The 26,833-nt window shown below is 42.4% G+C and overlaps 1 long non-coding RNA gene across 1 annotated transcript; it reads right to left on the bottom strand.

Annotated features, from left to right (window-relative positions):
• Positions 1-611: 611 nt before the first annotated feature.
• Positions 612-26,776, bottom strand: LOC307186628. The gene is made up of 3 exons (XR_013828432.1): positions 26,207-26,776; positions 4,940-5,120; positions 612-1,772 (listed from the first exon to the last, which is right to left on the bottom strand). It is a non-coding gene; the product is annotated as an uncharacterized lncRNA (long non-coding RNA).
• Between the last annotated feature and the right edge of the window lie 57 nt (positions 26,777-26,833).

Consider the following 26,833-nt stretch of genomic DNA (forward strand, 5'->3'; position numbering starts at 1 on the left):
ATTAGGACTTTCAGTCCCAACCTCCTGACTTCCCAGGAGGGAAGAAGGACTGGAGGTTGAATCAACTGCCAATGGCCAATGATTTAATCAAATCTGCTTGTGTAATGAAGCCTCCATAAAAAACCTAAAAGAATGGGGTTTAGAGAGCTTCCCGGTTGGTGAACGTGTGAAGATGTAGGGAGAATGGTCCACTGGAGAGAGCACGGAAGCTCCGTGCCCCTTCCCCATACCTTGCCCTGAGCATCTCTTCCAGCTGACTGTTCCTGAGCTATACCCTTTTATAGTAAACTGGTGATCTAGTAAATAAATGTTTCTCTGAAATCTGTGAACTACTCTAGCAAATCAGTCAAACCCAAGGAAGGGGTCATCGGAATCTTCAACCTATAGCTGGCCCATCAGGAGCACAGGTGACAACCTGGATGTGTGACTGGCGTCTGAAGGGGGGCTGCCGCTTTATAGAACTCAGCCCTTACCATGCAGCACGTGACCCTATCTCCAGGTAGACAGTGTCAGAATTGAGTTGGCATGCAGGACACCCAGCTGGCGTCAGAGAATTGCTTGGTGGTGTGGGGAAAAAACCCACACATTGCAAATGGGCGTGGAATCATAAGCCCAAATCGCCAATGCATGGAACTGTGATCACATACACAGTTATAGTTTTAAGCTACTAATTTCTGGCTTGTTTTTTTACTCAGTAATAGATAACTGACACACTAGGGGAAAGGACCTAGTGTGGCAAACTTTTGATTCAGAATAAAAGTGAAGCACAGGAAACCAATCACCCCCACCTCCCATTTTTGTTACATCCAGTTGCCTTTTTTTTCATTCTTTTTTTTTTTCCCTTGGTAGTTCTGCAACTTTTTTTTTTTTTTGCGGTACGCGGGCCTCTCACTGCTGCGGCCTCTCCCACTGCGGAGCACAGGCTCCGGACGCGCAGGCCCAGCAGCCATGGCCCACGGGCCCAGCCGCTCCGCGGCATGTGGGATGCTTCCGGACCGGGGCACGAACCCGTGTCCCCTGCATCGGCAGGCGGACTCTCAACCACTGCACCACCAGGGAAGCCCTCTGCACTTTTAAGATGACTAATCACCCTTATTTTGCGATGCCTCCTGGATTTTCTTCACTACTTTCCTCCCCCGACCCCTGACCTCACAGTCTCCTTCCCCACCACCTTTGCCAGCTTCTTTTCCTCTAGATTCTCAGCATCCCAGTTCTTGACTCTCTGCTATTCTCTCCCCGTCTCACTCCTTTGGTGAGCTCACTCACTCGTGTGGGTTTCCCCTGACAATTAACTCTATTCTGAAGTCAAACAAGTGTTTATCTATTGCCTGATCTCTGTACATCATTGATTTTCAATAAGCCCCTGTCAGTTGCTTTTCATATGGACCCATATGGAAAATAAAATACACACATGGACTGTGGATCTCAGAATTATTTTGGACAAAACTGAAAACATCTGAAAGTCTCTTACGTGGTTCTGATTTCAAGAGATTTCCCACCTGACTGTGAAAGTCTGCATATTAAATTCCAGTCCAAATATTTCCCATCCACAATGAGGAAGCCAAAAAAAAAAAACACAACAACAAAAAAAAGCCAGTAGGAGTACAACTCTTATTGTCGACCCAAAAACACAAGATGAATGAACGACTCAAGTGTTAAATACTCACATGTCACTGTGGCTGCAATACCTTTTCGCAATCTTCAGTTAAGCACTCAGAGATGCTTCTGCCAGTTCCAAACAGGAATGCACACGTAGCTCTGGGCTTCAAAGGCTGAAATAAAACAATAACTTCAATGTTACAAGTCCTCAGAGTGAAAACAACCGAGATGTAGCCTTTTTCTGGCTGTTGTGTGTTTCAATCCCTGCAGGCCAATTAAGTTCTTTCAAAGCCTCAGCGAGGGCTTGAAGGTTAATTAAAATGTGTGATTTAGGAAAAAGGGGAAAAACCAAACTGAGAATGGTATATAGGCACATACTCCACCAGCTGCCTTGGAAGGAACATTTAATTAACCAGCAGTGAGGCGCATCACCGGATTTCTCCCCATCTCTGCACAGATACCAAGGTCTCAGTAGGTGATGTTTGCAAAGACAGCAAATGGAATGTCTCTCCATCCCCCACTCTGTCCCCTCCTCTTAGACAGGGATCTTGCTTTTCAGTGTCTTTATTATCATACTGGGCTGACTTCCTCCCACAAATAGTAGATCCTTCCCCATTGACCCTCCTCCAAAGCCCCACAGAGGAATTTTTCTCATCGCTCCTATTCCTTCCACACACAACTTGCCCATCTATTTTCTGCTTTTCAGAGTGGCAGCTATTTGGTTAATTAGTTAATGGCCTGTTACTATGTTAATCTCTGGAAACACCTACATTTAACTGAAGGACCCATAGGGCTTGAAAGCCCATCAATGGAAAGGGGTGGCCAGCCTCGGAGAAAGCCCCAATGATGCCTGCCTCCTGGTATGCACACCTGTATGTAATCCCCTCCCACATTTTACCAGGGCTGGTCTGGGTGATCAATATCATATAACAGAAGTAATACTGTGTCACTTCCAAGAGCCGGTTATTTAAAAAAAACCCTTCCATCTTAGGTTTCCTCTCTCTTGTATTACTTTCCTGTAGGGGAAACCACGGAGTAGGAGCCCTATGGAGAGACCTTCGTAGTGAGGAAGTGAAGAGTCCGGTTAGTAAGCTTGGAAGTGGTTCCTTCAGCCCCAGTGAAGCCTCAGAGGCTGCATATTTTATTGATTGCTTGGCTGTGACTTCACGAGAGATGCTGATCTAGAACCACACAGTTAAGTTGCTCCCAGATTCCTAACCTACAGAAACTGACATAAATATATTGTTGCTTTAAGCCACTACATTTTGGGGTAATTTGTTATGCAGCAGTAGAGAGCTGATACAGAAAGTCTGGATCTTTCCCAAACTTTTCCTACTGAGCAGCACACAGAGGTGACTTGCTGAAGTTGAGTGAGCTGAGCATCATTTTCTGGGTGTTTCTAGGAAGAAAAGAAGAGAGCAGACACTTCGAGAAAAGTGTCACATGGGGAGGGGAGGGTGGGATCGAGAGGAGAGTGTTGCTGGGCAGAGTCAGCAGGTGCTGGAGAAGGAAACAGGTGACTGCTCAGGAGTCCAGGTTTTCTCCCTCGTCAGGTTAGGCTTTGAAGCCTCCTCTGTCCCACCATTTCTCTCTTCCTCAGGCCTCAGCCACCATGAGGCTGGTGAAAAGCACGTCTCAGGACATGAACCAGGACCCTCTGAGGTTCATGGCAGATGACTGGGGCCAGAGCCAGGACCCAGGGAAGAGGTCTAGGACTGGAAGGGACATCAGTTACTTTGGATGCCAGACTGAGGGTTCCTTCAATACTGAGACTGAGGTCAAGGTAAGCACAAACCAGCTGTCCCTGAAGGGTACAAGCTCAGCTGCAGACTGGCTACATGCTGCTCTCCACCAGCCTGCCTGTCTCCCATGATCCCTGCCAAGGTGTGTATCTCCTTTCTTCAAGGTTTCCTTTGAGGTGATGATACACATCTTGTTCCTTTTGCATGAAATGAGCTTTTGTGTGATGATTGCCCAGTTGTTAGGAGAAAGGATCTGGGGCGTGTGAGAGAGGAAGGTGGCAGTCTTGTTCAGTGGACTAACTTGCAGAATCACGTGGGCATTTACTAAAATGCGGATTGCTCAGTCCTATTCATGCATTCATTCATTTAATACATAGTTGTCAAAAGGTTTCAGGCATTGGTATAGGTGCAAGGATACAGAAGTAAATGAATCAGATATTCCTGTGTGAATGAAGCTTACATCAGAGATTTTGATTCAGGAGAACTGACTCTTCCTTCTGTGGCTCCAGGATGCAGCCAGGTTGACCAACCACTGGCCTAGTCCAACCTTAGACCCAACAATGTGACTGTCTTTTTTTCAATACTCACTTTTTTATTATGCAATATTTGATACTTACTAAAGAATATAACATACATGTTATAGAATATAATAAGAGAATGAATGCTTGTGAACCCACTACTGACTTATATACTAGAACATCATTCAAACTGTCCCATCCACCCTTGCTTTCACCTCTCTCCTCCTGCTTCCACCAGAGTCCTTCACCTCCTTGGTTAAGTTTATTCCTAAGTATTTTATTCTTTTTGATAATTGTAAATGGTATTATTTCCTTAATTTCCTTTTTGGAAATAATGAGCTCATTATTAGTGTATAGAAAGGCAACTGATCTTTTTAATGTTGATTTTGTAACCTGCAGGTTTACTGAATTTGTTGATTATTTCTAACAGTTTAGGACCATTCACTGTGACCAAATGCAATTTATCTCTAGGATGCCAGGACTGTTCAACATATACAAATTAATTAATGTGATACACCACATTAACAGAAAAAAGGATAAAAACCACATGATCATCTCGATAGATACAGAAAAAGCATTTGACAAAATTCAACACCAGTTCATGATAAAACTCTCACAAACTAGGTATAGAAGGAACTTACCTCAACGCAATAAAGGCCACATACGAAAAGCCCACAACTAACATCTTGCTGAAAACTGAAAGCTTTTCCATTAAGATCAGGAACAAGATAAGGATGCCCACTCTCACTACTTCTATTCAGCATAATACAGGAAGTCCTAGCCACAGCAATCAGTCAAGAAAAAGAAATAAAAAGGGTTCAAATTGGAAACGAAGTAAAGTTATCTCCATTTACAGATGACATGATCTTATATGTAGATAACTTTAGACTATACACACACACACAAATGTATTAGAAGTAATAAATGAATTTAGTAAGGTTTTAGGATACAAAATTAACATGCAAAAATCAGTTGCATTTCTATGACATTCAAGTATGATAGATTAGTGGCAGTGGATTCCTCTGATTAGTGGAAGATGTCTTTGGACTGAATCTCAGATAAAGAAAAGTTGCCTCCTACCTGTGGTATTTTGTAATTGGTATTGGGTGCAGGTCTTATCTTTTGGGGAGAGGTGCACTGTACAGTAGAAAGAGCATGGACTTTGGAGTCAGACAGACCTGAGTTTAAGTTCTCTTCCCATCACTCCACAGTTTCTGACTTTGTGAAAGCTATTTTCTCTTGCCGAGCCTTTGTTTCTCGTCTGTAAAATGAGATTATTAATATTTACTTCACAGACTTATTGTCAGAATAAGACATATGATGTATATGAATATAGAATGCCTAAAATTTAGTAGAGTTTCATAAAATTTGGCTGTGAAAGGTGGCAATAGGAGAATAAGTATAAACAGTAAAAGCAAAAGTATTTATCAAGCACCCAAACCTTATGTAAGAATTCTTCCCTCTGAATGCCCAGACTTTTCAGTCACTCCTCCTTCCTCAAATTTCTCAGAAGCTCTAAACAGAGGAGAGAGTGTGAGCACGTCAGTGTAGAAAGGGGAAAATATCTACTCCCCACGGTGTTCTTAAACTTGGCCAAACCCACAGTAGCTTCCATGTGTTTGTGACTGAGAAGCAATATAGTAGAGTTGGAAAAGCATGTTTTGCCACCAGATCCCTCTAGCTGCAGATGTATTCTCTGCAGCTTACTAGTGGTGTAAGGTGAGTAATTCCTATGAGCCTTGGTTTACTCATCTATAAAATGGGAATTATGTCCAGCTCGTTAGCTTATTTTAAGTAAGACAGTATACATAAATCTCCAAACACAGTTCCTGAAATCTAGAAAATGCTCACCAAATACTGATGTCCTCTCTTTCTGTTCTCCCATCTGAATCATTCAGAGAAACTCTAATAACTCCCAGAGATGTATAAAGAACTCCAGGGTTTATTGCATGATTCAAGAAAAAGGTTATATTATAACCTTTTTGAATGTACAATCACTTCTCAAGAAAGAGGAAATCGGGCTTCCCTGGTGGCGCAGTGGTTGAGAGTCTGCCTGCTGATGCAGGGGACGCGGGTTCGTGCCCCGGTCTGGGAAGATCCCACATGCCGCGGAGCGGCTGGGCCCGTGAGCCATGGCCACGGGGTCTGTGCGTCCAGAGCCTGTGCTCCACAACGGGAGAGGCCAGAGCGGTGAGAGGCCCGCATACTGCCAAAAAAAAAGAGGAAATCATTTGTATGCCCTAATTTTTATATTATTTTTGCTCCACTTCCAGATAATACTTAAAATACACAGGATTCAAATAAATTTATGAAATTATCCAAAGCACAGATGAAGCCTATATGAATGTTTAACTGTTACTTATAGACCAAGAACTAGCTCTATGGAAAAGATTTAGAGATGAAAGGGAACTTAGAGCACATGCAGGCTAAGTGCACACTCCATGTGGGAATCCCAACCAGACCACCTTTTAGAGACAGAAGGGTACTGGAATACCTGGATTCAAATCCCAGCTCCGCCCCTAATTATCTGTGTGACCTTGGGCAACAAACTCTCTGAGCCTCATCTCCTCATCTCTAAAATGGGAATGATTATAGGACCTGACTTTTAGGGTTGTTGTGAGAATTAATATATCTGTATCTAGAGTGAAAAAATGAAGTACAAAACAGTTTGTATAACCTGTTCACCGTAAAAAATGCAATTATTGTGTGCACTCATATGTATGTACACATAGAACATCTCTGGAAGATTCATTAGAAACTGGTATCATTGGTTCCTTCTGGGGAGAACAGCTTGGCATTAGGGATGGAAGGGACACATGCTTTTCATTATACCCTCTATCTTTTCAATTTTGTAAAGAAAGCTTGTATTATAATGTATATATATATAATATACGTATGTATCAACAGTGTCTATTTATACTAACGCCTGGTAATCAGTAAATGTAAGTGGTCCCTGTCATTTTCAAGTGGCCATTGAGCTCTAGCTTGAAACTTCAGGAAACTCAGCCCCTTACAAGGCAGACCTTCCACTATTTGACAGTACTGGTTCTGTCTTCTGGGACTGAATAAAGCAAGGCTACTCTATCCAGAGAGGCAGACCTCCTGATACTCAGAGGCAGCTAGAGCCATGCTCTGCACTGTGCCTCCTGTCATGAAGGGTTTCCAGACCCTCCATTCCCTGGATGACCTCCTCTAACTGCTCCCAGTTTGTCAGCGATCTTTCTGGAGTGTGTCATGCAGAATTAACTCAGTGCTCCAGATGTAGCTAGTGAAATGGGACTAAGATTTCTATTAACAAAGAGTAACTCTGTACCTTTACCAAGACAGAATCACATTGTGTTAGGGGGTTTTGTCTCTTCGTTTTTGTTTTGTTGTAATATTATAAGGTCAAGTTTATTCGGTACTAAATATAGGTCTTTGTCTCTTGGATTTTATCTTATGAGTAAGATGCCCGTGTTCTATCCTATTAATAATACTTTGAATTCTTTCTATTTTTCCCACTTTTGTGTCAGCTACAAAGCTACAAACCAACAAGAAGCTTTCATCCAAGTCATGTGGAAAAGGGCATTTTCTTAAATTGCTGCTAGTAAGTGAGTAGCACTACTCCATCTCAGTGCGTAAGAAAACAAGGGTAGTGGGCATCTTTTGGACATACTCGTGGATGGTGTGGCCCAGAGGGACGCAATCTCTGCAAGGAGACAAAAGCCGCTGATCACAGAAAAATCAATCAATCGATCATTAAGGAGAGGCCCAGAAGAAGAAATACCCAGGCTAAAATTCACACTGAACAAGAAATGACCAATATTAGATACTCTCTGAGGAAATGGTTTTTTTTTGGAGAAAAGTGACTGGATTCCTAAACAGGGTAGAAAAAAGTTATCCAAAAGAGGAAGCATTCAATGGAAACTTCAATTAATTCACAGTTCAGTGAGCTCTCCTAATAAAAGCAGACTCTCTTTCCTAGACACTTTGGAGGAAAAGGCTTTTTTATCTTGTAGATGAAGACTCTCAGACCACATGATTTACACCTTCCACAAATGCAAATAACTATTAGATACAAAGGACACCGATTTCTTAACTTGAGGAACCTGCTTTAGAATTAAGGAGAGTGAATGAAAACATGTAAAGAGAACACAGTAATATTAAACAGCAACAAGAAGCCATGGGAAAAAAATAAAAGGAAAGTGGGAAGGAAACCAAAACATCATTGAGAGCCTATTGTGTGCTAACTGCTTTCCATACATGATCTCTTACATTCCTTCCCAAGATTCTTTAGTGTAAATAACCCATTTTTTGTAAATGAGAGAGGTAATTTTCTCAAGGCTTATAGGTAATAAGAAGCCAAATATGACTCGAACCAGGTTTGCCTGACTCTAAATCCTGTACTCCCTCAATGCAACACATTGCCTCCTTGGGTTGCAGTCTATTTGGAGAGAGTAGATATATACAAACTGAAGAAATCAAATTATGCCAGCTATCGCTGAACTGATAATTGACAAAGTTGATAACTTTTGTAGCACAGATTAGAAATTGTTTTGAAGTTCAAAAGCAAAGAAAACCAAAGAAATCTAGAGATATCAGAGAAGGCGGCTTCACAGAAAGCTTGACCATGTGCTGACCCTTACAAGATGGGTATAGAACTTGACTCGTGGGGAGAGGGTAAGGAAAACAGAAGCCATCGCAGGAAGATAGGAGAACCATTTCTTAAGAAAATTTGTTAAGACCTAGTGTGGTGCATGATATGGAGTGTGAAGAATATAGAAGAAAAAATGACAACTCCAAAGTGTAATGGTGGTCCCACTGACAAGGGTCAAAAGAAAGTAAGGGGGAGACTTCCCTGGTGGTGCAGTGGTTAAGATCCCATGCTCCCAATACAGGGGGCCTGGGTTCGATCCCTGGTCAGGGAACTAGATCCCACATGCATGCCACAACTAAGAGTTGGCATGCCACAACAGAGGAGCCCATGAGATGCAACTAAGGAATCCACGAGCTGCAACTAAGGAGCCCATGTGCCACAACTAAGACCTAGCACAAATAAATAAATAAATACTTGAAAAACAAGACAGTAACGGGAAAAGATGCTTTTAGGTGAAAGATGATAAATTCTTTTTAGAATTGTTGAACCTAAGATGACAGTGAATTACACAAACTAAAATCTCAGTAGAGGAAACAAACTAAAACTAGTGAGAAAATTGGGCTTGAAATACATATCTGAAGGGTACTTCACCATTGAGGTAATAATTGAATTTAAAGGTATTATTAATGAAGAGAAGAGCATAGTACAAGAAACAAGAGTACTGCTGAAAATCCATAGTTACGTAATTAGAGGATCCAGTGAAAGGTCACTGGAAACATTGTAAGAGTCTCAGAAGAGTGTAGAGTCACAAAAGCCAGAGTAAGAGATGGTCTCAGGTGTGATACCCTGAATGGTTGGCTTCAATTCCCTGCATCCAACCTTTGCCATGGGCTCATCAGAGATGAATGTACCTTTCTGCCCCAGACTTTGAGTTTACCCATATGACCTGTTCTGACCAACAGTGTGTGGGAACATGTGACAACGTGGCAGCTCCAAGCCTAGGCTCTAAGAAGTTTTCCATGTTTCCACTCAGCTTCTTGTGTCTCTGCCATTACCGTGAGAAGAACATGCCCCAGCTTGCTCACTGATCATGGGAAGAGGATGGGAGAAATGTGGGGAAGAGCCTCCTTGGCTGACCATAGTGTACAGCAGAGCTACCCCAGCAGCCACAGCCTGAAGCAAGAGCCACCAGCCAAATCCATCCTCTATCAGCCAAATCCCTAACAGCCTGCAAAATGTGTGAGCAATAACATCTGATGGTTGTTTTACATCGAGTTTGGGGCTGGTTTGTTACGCAGCTACAGCTAAGCATCAGGATAGCTGACTTGAGCAAATATGTCAGAGATGATATAGAGAAAAAGTACTGAGTTTGGAAACAGGGTAGCCCATAGAGATGTTTAAGAATAAATGCTGATGTAGTTTGTAGTATTTGTTTGACAATGAAACATAGTCCCATTAGACTGTAAGGAGAATACAGGCTGGCAGTGTATGAAGACTAGGCTTTTGAGAGGGGCAGGGAGTTGGAATTCAAACACACCATCGGGGTGGACTCTGAACATATTGCTAGCTGAACACATATAGTTGTTGCAGGCTGGATTACCTGACGATAGAGCCTTTTTCATCAGCTATCTTGAATAAAATGTGTCTGTGCTTCTGAATCAGTGCTGTCGGTACAGAATTCTTTAGAAATGCAGAATTATTATTTAAGAGCATATGGTCTGAAATGGCTCTAAAGGAATATCCTGTGATAGACAGTGAAAATGTGTGTCTCTCAATAAATAAATAAATAAATAAATAAATGATGATGTTTTAGGCAAATTGCAAGTGCAAAAACTAGATTTCAAGGAATAAAGAACAGTGGGAAGAGTTAGGAAATGCACTCATAAGTAGAGATCACTTAGTCGAGAAGCCTTGAGGTTAAAATATAGAGGATAACTATTAGCAGGATATTCAAAGATCACATCCCAATCAAAGTGGCTTGTGCATTACTTGGAAGCACAGGGAAGGAGTCTGTGGGGTGCGGGTGGAGGAGATAGGGAGGCTGGTGTTTGTGGAGCAGGACAGCCTCGATGTGGAGGGAAGGGTCCCCAGACATCAAGAGAGGAATGGTGTACAGCACAGAGCATAAAATAAGTGATTCTGCAATCTCCAAGGGGACATAATAAAGGAACTGAAGTCAGTTCCTGAATCAACAGGCCACAGATGGAAGGAGCATTTTTTCGGTGAAGTCCTTAGATTGTGTTGCTAGCAATGATGGGGGTGTGAAAGAGTATTACATATTTGCCTGTGAAATTTCTGTTTTCCTTACAGTGAATAGTATTCTGAAGAGTCAAACATCTAACGAAGAGATGCATCCAAAGAGCTCTACAGTTTTTGTGGTGAGAGAAAGAATTTGACACCCTACATAAAATTCAAGACCATGGCTTTGGGTATCTTAGGGTACTTCTCAGTGACCAATCATGATGTCAAATGGGGAAGTGCAAGTTAATGGGGCCACTAGGAGAGAAGGGAAGCACGTTGTCTCTTGGAAGAGAAGTATGAGGCACTGATGCTCTGAGCTGTTACTGGACTGCTCTAGGCTAACAAGAGTGCCACCATCTTCATGTTCCTATGACCCAGGAGGACATGAGACTTCCTTTCACTGGCCTGCCTTCACAGTCTCCAGCCAACTATATGACTGTATCTGTCTGAAGGCCTTTCAACATTACATAATATAATAGGACAATGAAACAGGCCTGAGAGCAATTCATAGATGATGCTGGTTCCGTTTTTGAACACTGGTTTGTAGGATGTGTCCCAAACTAGCTGAGACCAAAGTCTCCAAGCTGTCTGAGCAAAATGGAATAGGAGCCATTGTCCAAAGATCTATTCCTGGCGGGGCTGCTGCTGACTCACCAGGAGAGGTCACAAGCACCACGGCAACCACGCCATCACCGGCAAGCTGTTCTGCCTCATTTCTGCTCTAATGCAGAAGTCAGGACAATACTTACTCTGCCTGCTCTGACCTCCGTGGAGTATTATCAAGGCTTCCCTCCGGCTCAGCACTCCTTGCTTCCCTCCCATCTCAGCCTGTCTGGATGGTCAGGGAAACACTGAGACCTGGATGCTTGGGGCCACTGGCCCACTGGCTGCAGGCACACCTGCAAGCAAGTGAAGCCAAGGTTATTCCCAGAGCACCTGTCAGGTGTGTGTGTGTGCGGGGGGGTACATCTGAGAGAAGGGGATAGTGCAAGAGGTTGGAGGGAAGAGTTTCTTGGGTTTTCCAGTGAAGGAAAAACAAACGCACTGCACTCTGAGGAGAAGGGAATCCAGTGTCTGGCACGCTCCCAGACACTCATTCCAGAGGCACATTTGGAAATGCTACGTGGGACAAAGAAGAAGCCTGTAGGGTGGTTCTAGTGACATGAGCCAGGATACCCACTAGCTACCCTAGGTTCAGATTTTAAAATTTGCTGTTGCCGTATGTCAGGCGGCTTATGATTGGCAGGAATTCCCTAATCAACGAACGCACAGTCCACACTGGATATTATTGTTGAAAAGCACACCTTTCCAACCTTTCTAAGCTCTCCTCTGTACTGTGGGGATGAGAAGCTCAAAACCCACGGTTCCCAGGCTCCCTTGCCAGTAGACCCAGTTAGATTCAGCCAGTGAGAAGCATTTGCTTGAGACTTTGAGGCAGAAGAGAATAGCCAGTTATGCTCTAAGTGGCAGCTGCAGACCAGGACGTGGGTATGTGTCAGCAGATGACAGACATGGCAAGGATTTTACGTGAGGCTATCAGGCATCCTCCCGAGAGCCACCCACTTTTCCATGTGGAGGTCAGCTAAAACCACAGTGAGGGCTTCTTGTAAGCCTGTCTTCCTGGTTTCTAGACAGAAATCTTGCTTCCCTTTACCCTCCCCCCACCCCCAGCCTTCCAACCTAAGGCCTTCCAATTATGCTGACTCCAGTACCATTTATTCAACCTTTTCCTCCTTCAGATACCTGGGGTAGCTTCTGTTTTACTGACCAAACCCTGACTGATACACAATCTATATGCTTCTGATTAAAGAATGTTCACAAATATTGACATCTCTGGGTCCTTGACCCAGACTAAGCCCCGGCAAGCCACATCCTCATCTGAGTAATAAAAGCATAGAATGAGATGGGAAACTGCTGGATAGTTTCGAGCATGTATTGCTTTCATACTAAGGAGAAAACAAAGAAAACTTCACATCATATGCCATCAGGGAAATTCAAATTAAAACAGTAAGAAGATACTACTACACCTATTCGAATGGACGAAATCCAGAATCCTGACAATGACCAAATTCTGGCAAGAATGGGGAGCGACAGGAACTCTCCTTCACTGCTGATGGGAATGCAAAACGGTACAGCCACTTTGGAAGACAGTTTGGTCATTTCTTACAAAACCAAACATACACGATCCAGCGATCACACTCTTTAGTACTTACCCAAAGGAGTTGAAAACTTACGTCCACACCAAAATCTGCACATAGATGTTTATAGCAGCCTTATTCATAATTGCCAAAACTTGGAAACCACCAAGATGCTGTACAGTAGGTCAAAGGATAAACTATGACATATCCAGCCAATGAAATATTATTTGGCATTAAAAAGAAATGCCAATGAAGGCAGAAAAAGACACGAAGGAAACTTAAATGCCTATTACTAAGCGAAAGAAGCTAATCTGAAAATAATAATCTGTATGATTCCAACTATATGAGATCTGGAAATAGCAAAACTACAGAGATGGTCAAAAGATCAATGGATTACCAGGGGTTGTGGGGAAGGAGGGGTGAATACGCGGAGCAGAGAAGATTTTTAGGGCAGTGAAAATATTCTGTACGATACTATAATGGTGGATACACATCTGTGTATATTTTTTCAAACCCATAGAATACACAGCACCAAGAGTGAAACCTAAGATAAATTCCAGACTTTGGATAGTAAAATATGTATCAATGTAGGTTCATCAATTGCAAAAACGTGCTACTCTGGTGGGGGATGTTGATGATGGGGAAGGCTCTGTATGTGTAAATACAGGGCGGTAAATGGAAATCTCAGAACCTTCTGTTCAATATTGTTGTGGACCTAAAACTGCTCTAAAAAATAAAGTCTATTAAAACATAATGCATGAGAAAACACAGGCACAGCATTCTATTCTCGAAAGCCACCTGCACTATACTTCCCACTGGCCAACTACTCCTCAGATACAATCTACTGGCTTCTTGGCTTTGGTTTGCAAACACCAGTTTTTGCCATCCTAACAACCTGGGTTATAAAGTGATTATGAGCTGTACACCAAGCTCTTACCAGAATTTTCTGCAAATTGCAAAATAAAGGCTTAGTTCCCCAGATGGCTACACGATAATGTTGGATTTAAGGAGAGGCAAGAGGCTAAAAAATAACAATAACAATGCTAAGAGAGAAAGTTGTACGTAATTTGGCTGAAATGGTTTCCCCGGAAAGAATGCCCACTTGATACTGGAGAATGTCTCATGGAGGGGGCTCCAGCACAACGAGAACACGAGAGCTCCCGCAGCTGCACTCCAGACCCACCACGCTGAGGAAGACATCAAGACAGAGGCATTCTGCTCCAAGGAGCGCACTTCAGGTCTTAAGGGCTGCACACAGATACTGCGCTAAGACAGCCTCGTCCAAGCCCAAGCCTCCAGCACAAAAACAAGCCCCTGAGACAAGCAACTGAAAGCCAAAGGAGATGGCAAGGAAATGATAAGAAAGGGAGAGGAGGGGACGGGGGAGGAAAGGGGAAAAAAAAGGAAAGGGAAAGGAGAATTAGACTGTCTCAGGTAGTACTCAGGGGCTGTAAGAAAAATTCCCAACAAAACAGTGGGAAACAAAGGAGAGAAAATATCTGAGTTTCATTAACTGAACTTCACTAGGACTAACACAAGAGGAATTCCAGCCTGACTTTAGAAACATTTTTAACTAAAAGGATGAGAGAGGTTATTACAGCTTCTATTTGCTGTCTGGTTCAACCAAAACTTTTCCCCAATAAGCTTCTCACCTAAAGCCTCATTTAGGAAAATATCATATAGTCATTTAAAAAAAAAAAAAAAACTTCTAGCTCTATGTAGACATGAAAATTGTACAGCAGAATTCAAAGGGCTGTTAACACACAAACCACCCAAATTTTGAAAAGGCACTCCTGGCTCTAACAGCTCACCTGGTCAAGCTCCTCCTGTCCACCCCCCAACTACACACGCACGCACAATGCACACCACACCCCTTTCACTCCTCCCGTGGCTCTGGGCATCACATATTTGAAATCCATACACAAGCTTGTTGCCCTCAGCTACTTCAGTGCCTGACACAGGTTGAATGGGTGTGTTCAGCACCAGGGTACTCTTGGCCTCAGGTATTGTGTTCATGGCATGACTTGAGAAGCAATAAAAGCCCCCTGTGCAGAAGTGTGGTTTCTGCTCATCTTCTAGAGGTTCTTGCTTTTCAAAGCAGGAGCATGGACCACAGCATCAGCATCACCTGCGAGCTCATTATGAATAAAGAACCTCAGGTCCCACCCTCAGACCTACTGAACCAGAATGTGCATTTTAACAAGAACTGCGCGTGTTCTGTCTGCAAATGAAATTTGAGAGGCGCTGCTCCACAGGGTCCCACATTTTCAGCCGTGCAGAGTTAATCACTCACTAAAGGTACTGCTCTCTTAAGGGTTCAAACTGGAAAGAGGGCTGTGGGACTTCTTTTACTCTTCACTGTGATATCACCTTACTGTGGACTTTAGGCAAGTCCAAGAGATGTAAAGGCAAGCTGCAGAGGTGATTGTACATTTTCTAGTAGCCACATTAAAAAGTAAAAAGAAACAGGTGGAAATAATTTTAACACTATATTTCATTTAACCCAACATAGACAAAATATAATTATGTCAACATGTAGTCAATATAACAACTTATCAAAGAGATGTTCTACATTTTCTTTCCTACTCTGTCCTTGAAACTCAGTGTGTATTTTACATTTACATCTCAATCTGGGCTGCCACATTTCAAGTGATTGATAGCCACCTGTGGTGAGTGGCTTCAGTGTTGCCCTATGTCCCTCACAAGATGGGTGCATATGACTAGATAATTTCTGTGAACACACCTTATAAGCTCTAAATGCTGTCATCCAGATAGAACTCATAGGTTCAAAGACCACCTGAGTCTGTCATGTATTAGGCCAACTATCACGGGTTCTATCGCCCAGTAGTACTTTCCTCCAAGACAGTGAGCTGTGATCAGGACACACTGCCAAGTGTAGTTGTATTTGTCACCACAGTTGTGGTCTCATGGAATGAGCACAGAACGGGGAGTCAGGACACACAGGGTTGAGTTTTTCACCCGTATCTTAGCTGTATGACTTCGGGCAAGTCCAGTTTCACTTTTCAGCCTGAGTTTCCTTAACAGTAGAAATAATATCTCTTCTATGTATACAACAGATAATTGTGAAGACAAATGAAGATGGTATGCGGGAGTAAACTATAACATATCATAAAATGCTGGATATTGTCGTTCTTGTATTTACCAAACGTAGCATGCCCACACACAGCTGTGGACCGGGTACTAGGAACACAGATGATTATAGATCTTTCCAATTTTGAAATAAATTTCCTATTCACTGCCTCCTCTAGGAGAGAGCAACTTTGAAGGTTTGGTGGGCTGGGCTGTGCTCTGATGCGATGCTTGCAAATGCCCCTCTGCCGGAGCATGTGCCCCTGTGTGGAATGTTTCTGCAGTGGGTAAAGGATCGCGAAGGCAAATTCAGATTAGAGCGATGTTAAGAACAGGTACTGGGGGTCAGAAAGAGCCAGGTGAGAATGCTGGGCCTGCTACTTGCTCTCTGAGTTATTTTCCTTTTTGAACTCCGGTTTCCCCATCTGTGAAATAAACTATTGCCTAGAACTGTTGTGAGGCTTCCAAGGGAAGACACAGTCAAATACTCAGTACTGTAATTGGCCCACAGTCTACCCCCATTAATCCACAACTGTTTCTGTCATTATCTCAGCATAGCAGACGCCTGACATGTCATCCTGGAAGAGGGAGGAGCTTCGGTGAAGTTCCAAAGTAGCCTGGCCATTCATCTTGTTTGAGGGGTTTTGAGTGGAGGCTGCTGGCAGGTTTGTTGAGCAGGGACAGGCCCTCAGCTGGCACTCAGCTTGATAACTTCAAGCCATTTAGTCACATTCCACCGGACAGACTCATTATTTCTAAAGAGCTAGAGAAGCAGCTCACAAGATTGATGGCTCCAGCCAGTCCAGCCGGCTCCCACGGGGCCACCCTCAGAGCGTTTGGCTTCCCAGGGAGAACCTTTCTGCTAGATCGACTTGGGCAGACTGAGTCCTGCCTCACGAGTTCTCATCCCCGACAGGCACTCAGTGAGTCTATGACAGCCATGGTCATTATTCTGGCTGTATATTTGTAAGAAGTTCTATCAGCCCAAAGGATCTCAAATTACTTTCTAGGAGTGACATAATCCCTGGGTGACAGCGGGAGGACCGGAGAGGGTGGCACAGGGCCAGAGCAGTGACATCTAGCAGGTGTTTATAGTTATAACTAACTGTGCCTTTGATGACAGAAGGCTGGAGGACCAACTGTCCTGGTTTATTGGAGACTCGGGGGCTGCCTTGGCTTCAGAACATTTGCCAGATTACTGAGAAGTCTAGACAAAAGGTCTCCTCCTCGGGCCAACAGGGTAGAGCAGCGCTTCTCAAAATTTAACGCACACGGAGTCGCCTGGGGATCTTGATAAAACACAGATTCTGATTCAGAAAGTCTGAGGTGGGACCTAAGATTCTTCATGTCTAAGAAGCTGCCAGGTGATGCTGACATTGTCAATTCATGGACCACACTTTGACCAGCATTAGCAGGCCTATAGGAGGCTTGGCCTGGCATCCTGGCCACACCTCTCCTCAAATGTTATTCTTTGAACTTCACTTTCCTCATATGCTCGAACCAGATAGCCCCTGCAGATAAAACTCACTGTCGAGGCTACTCATAATTCTGTGTTTCTGATCCCTAATCTTCAGTCTCCCTATGCAGCCCCTACCCCTTACCACCTCTTGCCCTTCCCTATTTATGCCAGTGTTCACACCCTCCAGCAGGGGGCACACAATCAAACTCAACAAATGCCAGCTTCCTGTCCCCACTCCTCACACCTTCAGCAGTGGTGATTCCAAGTCAGCACCTGTAAAATGCCCCTCATCCTCAACCTCACCCACTTCACCCATTTCCAACATAAATGTGGATGACTTGGGTCTGAGTGTACCTAAGGACATTTAGCCACAAACATTCCCCTCCTACATACAGTCTATTCTAGTTGTAGGTTTCCCCACTATGGTAGGCAGAAATCTAAGATGGTAGAAAGTATTCCTGCCCCTTGGTGTATGTACACCCGTACACCCGTACAACTTCTCCCAGTAATTCAATCAAATGCTAATCTAGGTGCTTCTATGAAAGGATTTTGCAGATGTAATTAATTCCCTAATCAGTTGACTATAAGATAGGGAGATTACCCTTGACCGGCCTGATTTAATCAGATAAATCCTTAAAAGAGACTGGGCCCTTCTTGACGTGAGAGATTAGAACTATGAGAGGGATCTGATGTGAGGAAGATTCTCCATTGCTGGCTTTGAAGACAGAGGGTGCCGTGTGGCAGGGAACTGCAGCAGACTCTAGAAACTGAGACTGGGTGATAGTCAGCAAGGAAATAAAGACCTCAGTCCTCCAACTGCAAGGAACAAAATGTGGCCAGCCACCTGAATGAGCTCGTGATCGGATTCTTCCCCAGAGCCTCCAAATAAGAACCTAGACCAGTCAACACCTTGAATTTGGCTTGTGAGACCATGAGCAGAGGATCCAGTTAATCTATGCCTGGACTTGTGACCCACAGAAATTATAGGTGATAAATGGCATTGTTTTAAGCCACCAAATTTGTGGTCATTTGTTTTGCAGCAATGGAAAATGAATACACTAATACACCCTCTCAGATTACCAAAACAGGAGAGCAAACGACCACCAGTCCATTTGGCTGGATGTTACCTTGTATGATTTCCCCCAGGAATCAAAGCACACTGGGTCAAAGTATGAGTGAAATGATATGCACACAGCATCTAAGAGAAATGCTTACTAAAGTTGAGAACCGTGATTCCTCTCTGATCTCACCTCTTACCATTATTTTCCTCACTTCCCCTATTCTAGCCATACAGGCCTCTTTGCTCTTCCTCAAATATGTCAAGCGTGTATCTGCCTCAGGACCTTTGCACATGATGATCCTTCTGCCTACATCACTCTCCTCCAGATGGCTGCATGACTTCCTTCCTCATGTGCTGCAGGTCTCCACTCACATGCCTCCTTATCACTCACATTTATGATCTGCATGATTCGTCCCATATATGGTCAGGCCTTCCCTGACACTACTTATTTTATTTATTTATTTTTGGCTGCACTGGGTCTTCATTACTGCACGCAGGCTTTCTCTAGTTGTGGCGAGTGGGGGCTACTCTTCGCTGCGGTGTGTGGGCTTCTCATTGCAGTGGCTTCTCATTGTGGAGCACAGGCTCTAGGCGTGCGGGCTTCAGTAGTTGTGGCTAGCGGGCTCTAAAGAGCAGACTCAGTAGTTGTGGCACACCGGCTTAGTTGCTCCGCTGCATGTAGGATCTTCCTGGACCAGGGCTCAAACCTTTGTCCCCTGCATTGGCAGGTGGATTCTTAACCACTGCACCACCAGGGAAGCCCCCTGACACTATTTAAAATAGCCACCCTCTAACCCTTCTGCACCAACACCCAGCAACATTCATACATACTCCCTATGCCCCTGCTTTATTGTCTCTCCTTGCTTTTTTGTCTCTTCCAAGCAGCTATTAACATCTATTTAATTTATTTGTTTGCTTTTTTCTTTGCCTCCATTCACTGGACCATAAATTCTGAGAGAGCAGAGAATTTGTCTATTTGTTCACTCCTACAGCTCCAATGCTTAGTAGATGCCTGACACATGGTAGGCCCTCAAAAAATAATAATAAATGGCTACTGTAAATTGTGTGACATATTAAACCTTCCATATAAGAAAATATTCACAATTAGCCAGATTAATGCACATATAAACTACCAAAAAAAAGCATTCTGACTTCAAATCCCTTTATAAATTCCTTCTATACTACTTATAACTTGTTTCTGCACCTAAAAATGCCTAGGTGTCTATGAACTGTCACCTGTGTTTGTGGGCACACATTCATACACAGATACATACACACATACACACACACAAAGCTTAATACAGAGTACAAATAATATGCACCATAAGTGTGTTTTTGCAGGGAGGGAGTGAATTCTCTGTGAACCCTGAACAGCACGGCACCCACCGCCTTAGTGCAAAGCAGAAGACACTTCTCCTGCAAGGAAAGGTGGTCCTAGTAACCATGTTTCTTCAAATATCCACCTGACCAACTCAGCTTAACTTGGATGAAATCACCAAATCTCTGTGTCCAGCAGAAAGAGAACAAAGCATATCTGTATCTAAAAGATGTCTTGACTGTTTCACAATGGCCTTAATTTAGTGCTAATGGTTTAACTTCCAGGTTGCATGTCCTCCCTCCTTAAATAGCACTTAGTGTAATTGACGCCAGGTTAATCACTGTGCCAGCCAAGGGAAGTGTCCACAGGGCAGGAATCACACGCTGTTCTACCTGTGCTTAGAAAGAAACGATGCTGTCTGAGAACAGTACCGAGACTCAAATGAGATCTTTGAGAAAAATAAAGCATGAAGCAGAAAGTGAGAGAGACAAAAAATCACCACTATCTAAGAATTAAGATGAAGTTTAAGGTGTTCATTTTTTCTTCCTTATATTATTAAGTAATTTAATAATTATTAAATAATAATTATTAAGTAATTTCCAAAATTATAACAATAGATGTATATTATTTTATAGCTATTGAAAATATAGTGTTATGTAAAAAAAAGATGTATTATAGGGAACACATTCTTAATTTTAATTGGGACTTGTCTTCGTCCATTTGAATCGCTATAACAGATAATCATAGACTGGGTGGCTTAAAAACAATAGGAATTTACTTCTCACAATTCTGGAGACTGGGAAGTTCAAGATGAAGGCACTGGCAGACTTGGCGCTTAGTGAGGGCCAGCTTCCCAGCTCATAAATGGCTATCCTCTTACTGTGTCCTCACACAGTGGGTCGGGGAAGCTCTGTGGGTTTTCTTTTGTAAGGATACTAATCTCATTCATGAGAACTCTGCCCTCATGACCTAATCACCTCCCAAAGGCCTTACCTCCTAATACCATCACATTGGGGTTAGGCTTCAACATATAATCTTGGGGGGACACAAACATCCAGTCTATGTCAGGACTACAAAGAACTGTAAGGCTCTAAGGAAGCACACTAAAACGCTAACAATGAATATCTCTGAACAGTGGGATTATTGCTAAATTTTATCCCTCCCCTCTGTGCTTTTTATTATTTTCTAAATTTTTTAGTATGGGCTACCTTTTTAATTTAAAAACAAGTTGGTTAATTCTCTAAAAATTGCTACCATCCTGTTTTTGCAATAACTAAGCATTTTATTTGTTTGTTTGCCTTGGGTTTACTTTAAACAGATTTTGTCTATGATTCCTGGCATTATATACACTAAGAGGGGGAAAGTTTTTGTCCTGGAATGGGAAAGGGAGTGTTCCCCTTAAAGTGTCATCTTTTGGAAGGAATCTTGCCATCCTGCCTTTCCCTAAGATTTCCCCTTCACTAGTGGAAACAGGGCAGGTAAGGAGAGCTGCACTCCTGGCCTTACACTCATCTGAACACACAGCTGCGCGGCCTTGGAGATCAACCGGCACCAACCCCTTTCACAGAGGAGGAGACAGAATTCCTAAGAGAAAAGGATTTACTCAAGGTCACAACGTGTTGGTGACATCATAACAAACCCAGGTCTAGAATCTCAGAGAGAACCTGTATTCTCTCCGTTCTCTGCTTATCCTTTGGACTCAGATGTAGAATCCTCATGAATTCTAAGCACAGTACTTTGTATGTAGTAGACCATCAACAAATGAAGGTTGGAAGAGTAGGAGAATAAATTTTTAAAGTTTTGAACATTAATGATCAAGACTTCACATGGAGAAAAAGGAGGCTCTGAAAATAAACATCAATTCCTTTTCTTAACTTGACATGAGAAAAGAAAAAGCAGAGACAAAACTACCTTAAAAGTAGAACATCGACTCCTGTCTGCCCCCCATGTTGGCATCAGGTATCTGACTCTGTCCCCAGAGAGAAAGTTAAGATGACTCTGGTGATGGCAACGCACAGGGAGGCCCGCACAGATCCATCTTTGGGTTTAAGGTCCCAAGAAACTGGAAAGAAATGTAAAAATGTCTATCTTTTCCTGGTGGGTAAAGAGAAAACCTCATTCAGTGGCCACAAGGGCGCTCCAGTAAGCAAATGATTGAGGAGCCTCCAAAACCCAACAGAGTATTGCTCAGCTCAGCAAAAACCGAAGTGGCCAACACATGACAAACTTCAGGTACTAAAGGGACGTTTAAATGTAGCTGGAGGCAGTAAAAGGAACAGAAAGAACATTTAGTCCCAAAAGTGGGGACAGTTTTAGAAACAGCACGTTTTCAGGAGTTAGTACAGCTTGCTAATAACGATGCAAAGGCTTCTCCAATGACAGGCTGCACATAAAATGCAGGGCTTGCATTTCTTCTGTCGTTCTGTCATTTGAACCAGCTAGATTCTCCTCAGTAGCTTTGTTTACTCTGAGAGGCACAGTCATTTCACACAACTCGGTAAACCACAACATTCTCAGAACACAGCAGCTGCCAGAGTTGATGGAATTTTTCCATCATCCCCATTATGAGGGCTTCCAGTGCTAGTTTTCATATTTTCCCGTCTAGAGATGCTTTATCTGAAGATCACCAAATTGTCTTTTTAACCTCAATCTTTGACGCAGGTGAACCGTAAACATGATAACCATGGTATACCAGATATCCTTCCACGGAACATTTTCTCACCCAATTCTGAGATTATGGATTCAAATTTTCTTCATGGGATGAGAAAAAAAAAGGTCAAAAACAAGGATGTGGTATCGCTGTCCTGTGTATCATGGGGTGGGGGCAATGGGCAACGATATGCATGTCGTTCTCATGGAGCTTCAATTTACTTAGATGCTCCCCTTATTGGAAGGTATGCCCCTCTTCTCAAGATAATCTCTACTTCTTTTCCTTTACTAAAACCATTAACTAGACTCATTTGGTAAAAAGATGGCTTTCCAGACAGTGTGGTTCAGGAACAACTATGGAAGTCTATCATGGGCTCTCAGCTTTAGAAAAGGGGCTTACATACAGAAGTCCCTTAATATGCATTATTAGATTTAAATAATCTGTGGAAGGCAGAATAATGGCCTCTGTAAAGATGTCTATGTTCTAATCCCTGGGACTTGTGAAAATGTCTCCTTACATAGCAAAAAGGACTTTACAGATGTGATGAACTTAAGGACCTTGTGATGGGGAGATTATTCTGTGTTTTCTTGTGGGTTCAATGTGATCACAAGGCAGGAAGGTCAGAGTAAGAGAAAGTTTGAAGATGTTACACTGCTGGCTTTGAAGATGGAGAAAGGGCCACAAGCCAAGGAAGGCAAACAGCCTTTAGAAACCAGAAAAGGCAAGGAAACAAATTCTTCCCTAAAGCCTCCATAGGGAGTGCAGCTCTACTGACACCTTACTTTTAGCCCAGTAAGACCCACTTCAGACTCTGACTTCCAGAACTGTAAGAAACTAAATTTTGTGTTGTTTTAAACCTCTTTGTTTATGGTAATTTGTTACAGCACTAACAGGAAGTTACTACATAACCCAATTGAAAAGGCACATTTGAGAGTTACCCAAATTATCCCTCACCCGTTTCTATCAAGAGATGATTAATAGACAGGAAAGCAACTCCAGAGACTTCTGGTGTGGACTCTTCCACTAGCCTCTTGCAGCAAAACAGTGCCACAGTGACCTGCCAACATGAGCACATAAAGCTGTTATCACCCCCACTTTGGCTAATATGCATTTCACAAAGTCATCTGCAATCAGAACAATCAATTTTAAATTACAGAGCTCTTTGCTCTGTCAATCACCTCTCTGGCCTTCTTTCTTCTCCAGATTATAACAAATTCAAATACCTCAGTAGCACATGAACAAAGACACAAAGACATTGCCTAATGTGTAATTTGGGAGGGAATTTAATGATACATCTGTCTGTTTTGACAAAGCACAGTCTTGAAGTATCTACTTAAAATAAAATCAGCAGATTGGCAGCGATTAAAAATGAAAGGCTATAAAAAGTTTAGGGAAAAAAACCATTAAAGTCTAATAGCTTTTGGTTTATGTGCCAGAAGTATAGTAAATATATTTCCAGCACCAAATTTCTCTCCTGAAATCTCAGCATTAGCTACTACAAAAAATACCACCATTAAACACATGTCAAAAAAAATCCATCCTTTAGAAAGATGAGGCAATGAGTCCACCTGGGATCCAGTAAGACTGGGTATGTATAATGTTTTAAGCAATTTACGGCACGTCGCTGAACTCTTATCTTTCAAACCAGTAAGGTAGGAAAGATATGCTATTACTTTGTATAAATATTGCCTTCAGATCTTTTTGATACTACACTAACCAAGCAATTTTTAAAGGAATTTTGGAAGTTTGTAAGTTTAGGATATTCTAAATGATCATTTGGAAATATAATAACCATATGATGTATTGATATCTGTTCCCAAAAGCTTTAATATAATTTACATCTTAAAACAATAATGTAATGACAACCAGAGACAGCTACTATCAAAATGTAGTTTTTAAGTAAAGTTAGTCATAGAATCACAGGAATTACCAGTGACGGAATGACACCTGTAAGAACTCTAAGGGTAAAAGCTACTGCATATGCAATAGCCCAGGACACAGAAGCCCACCCTGAATCACACCCCAATGCAGACCTCAGTTCCCTCCAGCGATTAATCTTCCTTTACCTTCTGGCTCCAACTGTACTTAATGTCTCCTTAGGTCACCTGCATACTTTCCCCAACTTATCTTATTGAAACTGTTGGAGATTTGTGAGAATCTAGTCCTAACCTTATAGATCTCTCAGCTGATATAAATTCTCTTGCACAAGCTCCTTATGTCATGGTAAAGCCTTATATGCAGTAACTCTCCCAAGAACTACAATGGGGACTTCAAAATAATTCTATAGCTTTAAAAAAAAACCTAGTTAATTGTGTAAATGGCTAAAAATGATCTATGGCATGGCATAGGACTGTGCAAACGTGGACCTTTAATACCTCTAGTATTATAACTACTTCCTTAGAATATAGCTGGCCAAAGCTTCTCCAAGAAGAAAATAAAGGCAGGAAAGAATATAATCAAGGAAATTATGTTTATTCATTTATTTGGTAAATATTAAATTTTATAGCTACTATATGCTATGTCTTGTGCTAAGTGTTGAAAATACAACGGGGGATAAGATGGACATGGTTGTGGCCTTTTCCCTCTTGGTCTAAAATGACTGAAAAAGCTCCAGCGATCACAAATGCATTTCAGGTATTTGGATGTAGGAAAGGATGAAGAAGAGCATGTCTTCTCCATTTAAGGGAGGAAATTGTTCACAATGTCACTTAAATCTCATTGATAAAAACTTAGCCACATATTCACAGTGCGCTGTAAGGGAGCTGAGAAAAATAGATTCTTAGATGTCTGATCTGTGCCCTGTGTAAAAGCAGTGTTCTTATTTCTAAGGAAAGAGAAACAGATCTTCCAAGTTAACTAGCATATTCTGACATAGTATTTATTTCTTTTATATCCAACAGCATACAGTCTGACTTAAAAGCATGGGAAATTCTCCATTTAGTTTGAATAATAATCAAGTGTGACAATATAAGAAACAGCTTTGTAATCTCTAAAGTGCCACATACATGTAAAATATTATCTTTGAGACAAAAATCAACTAGCTGTTAATTCAGGAAATTGGTACTTTCAAAACCCAGAGCCTGAGAGGTGTTATAGGACAAGACAAAGATCAACCCATAATATACTGAATTTTTTTGGTAACTTTACAGTTATTTCATTTCAAGTATTTATTTAGTTGCTAAATTAATTATAACTAACTAATAGTTATCTATTCACAGATTGGTTTACTTTTTAAAATATTTAAATATCATTCTTGTATAAAACATCTGTCCTCAGGCTTCTTTCTAGAATGAACTGCATACTCTCCTAATTTATCTAAATGATTCAGAAATAAATTCACTCATTCAACATATGTGTTCTGAATGCTTACTGTGTAGCAGGCACTATTCTAGGTCCCAGATGACAGAATATACAATAAAAAACAAAAACATGCTTTCAGAGAGCTAGTGTGGGAAGAGAGAAAACAGAGCAAAGAAAATCTTTCTAGCTTTGCAATTTCTGCAAGTGATACAAAAACGAAGAAAGAAACAGAACCATTTAATGCCCCTTTACCTCTATAATGATAAAACAATCATACATGATTGTTAATAAAGACGAGAGAGAGAGAGAGTGCAAGGGGGTAATGGGGTGGTGAGAACATTTGCACGGCCGAATGAACCAGTTGAAGAGCCACGGCTACTGAGCCTGCGCGTCCGGAGCCTGTGCTCCGCAACGGGAGAAGCCACAACACTGAGAGGCCCGCGTACCGCAAAACAAAAAACAGAGGAAAAGAAAAAAGTTGGTAAATGTTGATGAAAGAAATAAATTCCCCCTACCTTGAGACGTGCCCCACAGGGTTAACAGAAACTGATGACTAACAGAATTTCTTGAGCTTGTCTTACAGAACAGCAGATAAGGCAACAGCTTGTTAAAAATCTCTCCGGGGCTTCCCGGGTGGCGCAGTGGCTGAGAGTCCGTCCGCCTGCCGATGCAGGGAACACGGGTTTGTGCCCCGGTCCGGGAGGATCCCACATGCCGCGGAGCGGCTAGGCCCGTGAGCCATGGCCGCTGAGCCTGCGCGTCCGCAGCTTGTGCTCCGCAACGGGAGAGGCCACAACAGTGAGAGGCCTGCGTACCGCAAAAAAAAAAAAAAAAAACCTCTCCGCTTACAACGCAACAAAACTGGCTAAAACTAGATTGAACCTATGTGGCCGATCAGAGTCTGCTTAGAATAAGCTTGCTTGTCCAATGGGTAACCTTTTTGACAACACAATCCAAATTTTCCCCACCTGTTTCATACCCGCTCGCCTAAAACTCGCACACGCGACTCACGGAAACCTGAATCACAGGGTTCCTGCGATTGCGCCTGCGCGTTAAGGGAACCTGATTGCGCCTGCGCGTTAAGAGTTCAGCTAGTCAATAAACTTTGGAACCAGCCTCTCTCATCCTTTTTCTTCCTCGTC

This window comes from Stenella coeruleoalba (genome assembly GCF_951394435.1).
Source record: "Stenella coeruleoalba genome assembly, chromosome: 5".
NCBI classification, from domain to species: Eukaryota; Metazoa; Chordata; class Mammalia; order Artiodactyla; family Delphinidae; genus Stenella; species Stenella coeruleoalba.